This window comes from Schistocerca americana, unplaced genomic scaffold, assembly GCF_021461395.2.
Source record: "Schistocerca americana isolate TAMUIC-IGC-003095 unplaced genomic scaffold, iqSchAmer2.1 HiC_scaffold_1223, whole genome shotgun sequence".
Classification (NCBI taxonomy): Eukaryota; Metazoa; Arthropoda; class Insecta; order Orthoptera; family Acrididae; genus Schistocerca; species Schistocerca americana.
In genome coordinates, this window is record NW_025725290.1 from 1 (window position 1) to 5,000 (window position 5,000).

Genomic DNA, 5,000 nt, shown 5'->3' on the forward strand with positions numbered 1-5,000 from the left:
TCCCCTGCACCATACACCTCGAAACCCTCTCAGGTCCCGGCGGCGCGCAGCGCCGTCCTAAGTACTTGGTCGGGTTCGAGAGAGGCGCAATCGCCCGGAGTTTGGCGAGTAGACGCTTTAGGTGCGACCACCCGTGCTCCCAACTGAGCTTGCCGCTGCCGACAGAGGCCCGGGAGCGTGCTGTCGTGGCATTGCCGGCGGGAGACAACACGCGCCACCTACGGTGACCGGCAGCTCCAACGCCAGCGCCACAGAAGGACAAAAGCCCCACTTGGGTGCCGAAGCGAACTCTCCCAGCACAGCGCACGCGCCAACACGTCCGCACAGCTGCGATACAAACCACCTGCGAGAACCGCAGAGGCGACCGAGCAGCAGACGGCGTCGCGGCGCCGAGCGCCGGGCGGCGGCGCATCCTCAGCGCACACAGTCCTCAATCGGACCAGCACACTGCAGATGTCCACCGCGCTTCGCACCGGGCCCGCGAGGACCTACTTTGGCCGCACGGCGCCGCGTGCAGGGTGCGCCGGCGCGCAGCTGCGCCGCCTGCCGCCTCCGTCGGCCGGCGCGCCTGCCACTGGCCGCCCCCACCAGCCGGCTGTAGCGCGTGCGCCCACGCACCGCACGGCCAACACGCCGGGAGGCCCCCCCTCACCGGCCGGGGACGGTCCCACCCAGCCACCGCCGCGTATCGCTTCACACCCACATGCCATTCACGTTCGTGGGCATGGTGGGTATCGCTGCAACAACCGGTTGGTAGCTCAACCGATCGTCGCCATCACTGATTCACCCCTAGCGAGAACAACCGCACCACAACGGTTTACCAGTTGTTCATTTGCGTAACGTCACCAGCAAACGTAGGCGTCCATCGCCATTTGCAAATTCAACGATTGTTGCATGCCTGTGTCAGGTGTCACGACACACTGTCTGCCCACATACACGCAACAACTTGTCCACGCTTAGCGAACACGTGGAAGGTGGCCCCCGTACGTATGCGATGTCCATTGCGCGAACGACTGTCAACCGGCCTCTGTCGCATGTCGCAGATGTGGAACGCAGTGCACCGTGCTATCACGGTGTGTGAGAAGAGACGACTACGTCTGACAACACGCGCCACTACATCAACAGACGGCTCATGCTGATCGCCATCCAGGGCATACCACACTGCAATCCAGCTCTTATAGGGAGACGACACGTAGCTGAGTGCACAACATTTGGACCGCATGGTTCGCCGTTGTTGGCGCAGTCGTTGTACGGTCACATGTACCACGATGTATCATTCAGTACATGAGGACCAATGTGCAGTACAGTGTGTGATTTGGACGTACAACATCAGCGGACAGTTGACACAGGCCGTACCACAGCGTAGGCTAAGTGCTTCGCCATGCGAATGCCAATGAACAACTGCAAATGCCAATGAACAACTGCAAAGGGCATTGAGCATGTACGTCCTGCTGCCATCCACATTACAGTGTATAGCTGCAAGGTGTTTAACATGAAGCGATACACTGGGGACCGGGCAGTGCGAGTAGCAAACTATATTGCGGGGGTTGCAGTTAGGCAACACTACACTAATTTAACGCGTCGTATGACAATTACAGAGCAGGTTAAGGCCCAACGTGTGTTGGGTTAAGGCCCAACGTGTGTTGGGTTAAGGCCCAACGTGTGTTGGGTTAAGGCCCAACGTGTGTTGGGTTAAGGCCCAACGTGTGTTGGGTTAAGGCCCAACGTGTGTTGGGTTACGTTAAGGGGCAATGTGGGTTACGTTAAGGGGCAATGTGGGTTACGTTAAGGGGCAATGTGGGTTACGTTACGGCGCAATATAGGTTACGTTACGGCGCAATATAGGTTACGTTAAGGGGCAATGTGGGTTACGTTACGGCGCAATATAGGTTACGTTACGGCGCAATATAGGTTACGTTAAGGCGCAATATCGGTTACGTTAAGGCGCAATACAGGTTACGTTAAGGCGCAATACAGGTTACGTTAAGGCGCAATACAGGTTACGTTAAGGCGCAATACAGGTTACGTTAAGGCGCAATACAGGTTACGTTAAGGCGCAATACAGGTTACGTTAAGGCGCAATACAGGTTACGTTAAGGCGCAATGCAGGTTACGTTAAGGCGCAATGCAGGTTACGTTAAGGCGCAATACAGGTTACGTTAAGGCGCAATGCAGGTTACGTTAAGGCGCAATGCAGGTTACGTTAAGGCGCAATACAGGTTACGTTAAGGCGCAATACAGGTTACGTTAAGGCGCAATACAGGTTACGTTAAGGCGCAATACAGGTTACGTTAAGGCGCAATACAGGTTACGTTAAGGCGCAATACAGGTTACGTTAAGGCGCAATACAGGTTACGTTAAGGCGCAATACAGGTTACGTTAAGGCGCAATACAGGTTACGTTAAGGCGCAATACAGGTTACGTTAAGGCGCAATACAGGTTACGTTAAGGCGCAATACAGGTTACGTTAAGGCGCAATACAGGTTACGTTAAGGCGCAATACAGGTTACGTTAAGGCGCAATACAGGTTACGTTAAGGCGCAATACAGGTTACGTTAAGGCGCAATACAGGTTACGTTAAGGCGCAATACAGGTTACGTTAAGGCGCAATACAGGTTACGTTAAGGCGCAATACAGGTTACGTTAAGGCGCAATACAGGTTACGTTAAGGCGCAATACAGGTTACGTTAAGGCGCAATACAGGTTAGGTTAAGGCGCAATACAGGTTAGGTTAAGGTACGACATAGGTTAGGTTAAGGTACGACATAGGTTAGGTTAAGGTACGACATAGGTTAGGTTAAGGTACGACATAGGTTAGGTTAAGGTACGACATAGGTTAGGTTAAGGTACGACATAGGTTAGGTTAAGGTACGACATAGGTTAGGTTAAGGTACGACATAGGTTAGGTTAAGGTACGACATAGGTTAGGTTAAGGTACGACATAGGTTAGGTTAAGGTACGACATAGGTTAGGTTAAGGTACGACATAGGTTAGGTTAAGGTACGACATAGGTTAGGTTAAGGTACGACATAGGTTAGGTTAAGGTACGACATAGGTTAGGTTAAGGTACGACATAGGTTAGGTTAAGGTACGACATAGGTTAGGTTAAGGTACGACATAGGTTAGGTTAAGGTACGACATAGGTTAGGTTAAGGTACGACATAGGTTAGGTTAAGGTACGACATAGGTTAGGTTAAGGTACGACATAGGTTAGGTTAAGGTACGACATAGGTTAGGTTAAGGTACGACATAGGTTAGGTTAAGGTACGACATAGGTTAGGTTAAGGTACGACATAGGTTAGGTTAAGGTACGACATAGGTTAGGTTAAGGTACGACATAGGTTAGGTTAAGGTACGACATAGGTTAGGTTAAGGTACGACATAGGTTAGGTTAAGGTACGACATAGGTTAGGTTAAGGTACGACATAGGTTAGGTTAAGGTACGACATAGGTTAGGTTAAGGTACGACATAGGTTAGGTTAAGGTACGACATAGGTTAGGTTAAGGTACGACATAGGTTAGGTTAAGGTACGACATAGGGTAGGTTAAGGTACGACATAGGTTAGGTTAAGGTACGACATAGGTTAGGTTACGGTACGACATAGGTTAGGTTACGGTACGACATAGGTTAGGTTACGGTACGACATAGGTTAGGTTACGGTACGACATAGGTTAGGTTACGGTACGACATAGGTTAGGTTACGGTACGACATAGGTTAGGTTACGGTACGACATAGGTTAGGTTACGGTACGACATAGGTTAGGTTACGGTACGACATAGGTTAGGTTACGGTACGACATAGGTTAGGTTACGGTACGACATAGGTTAGGTTACGGTACGATATAGGTTAGGTTACGGTACGATATAGGTTAGGTTAAGGTACACATTGTTGTAAGGAAAGGTTTAATGGGGGGCGGGGCGGGGCGGCCGGTTTGTTGATTGTGATTATAGTAAGTGGATGCCTGCGGCATCATCTGATTTGCCACGTCAGGATGCACCTTTGGCTCATGACAGGCGGCGCTCTCATTCCATGCTTGTGGCAGACCTGTGTCTTTCATTCCTGCCATTGTTTGTGTGCTGTGAGAGGAGGCAGTATTGTGATGTTGGGTGCACCCCTGTGTAGGACATGTGTGGGTGTTGGTGGCTTGGCTGAGCAATGGTGGTTGTCGGGTGGGTGGGATATTCTGTTTTCTGAGTGGACCTCCCAGTCTGGTTATGACAGTGTGGATTGTCTAATGTGGCGGAGAGGATGCACTGGTGTTGTTCCATGCTGGTGCTTACATATTGTCTGTGTGCGTGTTACAGGCAGAGAGTAGTGCGTGATAAGGGTGTGTGGCTGACGTGTGGTTGTGATTGTGAGCAGAGTCTTTCAGCATGTATACGGACAGTTGTATACATTATCTGTATTCTGATGGCTCTATCTATTACTAATCAGCGCCGTGTATACGTTTAATCCGGTTCCAGTCGAAACTGTTGTATCTCTGTACATTAGTGACACGGCGAGCCCGCTATGTAGTTACTCGTCTCGGCAGCTTCCACCGGTGTATGGCAAATGATTATAAGGAATCAGTCTAGTCGTCAATACCGATGGTGTGACGTCACATGTCTGGGGTGGGGGACGCTGCGCCCTTCCGGTGGGTCATGGCCTAGAAAGACTCTTCCCACGCAGGGGGGCGTGGACTGTCATTGACTCTTCCAGGTAATATACTTGCCGTACGTTCTTGCGACTGCGAGTGCAACGCTCACCGGTACCGACATGGATGGAGCGCCTCCTAGCTGACCGCTCAGCATCGGCATTCGTACAGAGAGCAACGCGGTCGCGTCTCTAGCTCGTAACTGGTACAGCCCGCAGCTCATGTATAGGGACAGCGGGAATGTCGCATATTGGAGATAACTCTTCATGAAACGCATGTTATAGGGGTGGATTGCACATTGCGACTGCGGGAAAAGTCCGCCGTTCATCCGCTGGAGTTGCGAGTTGGGCGGTTGGAGTGGGGCG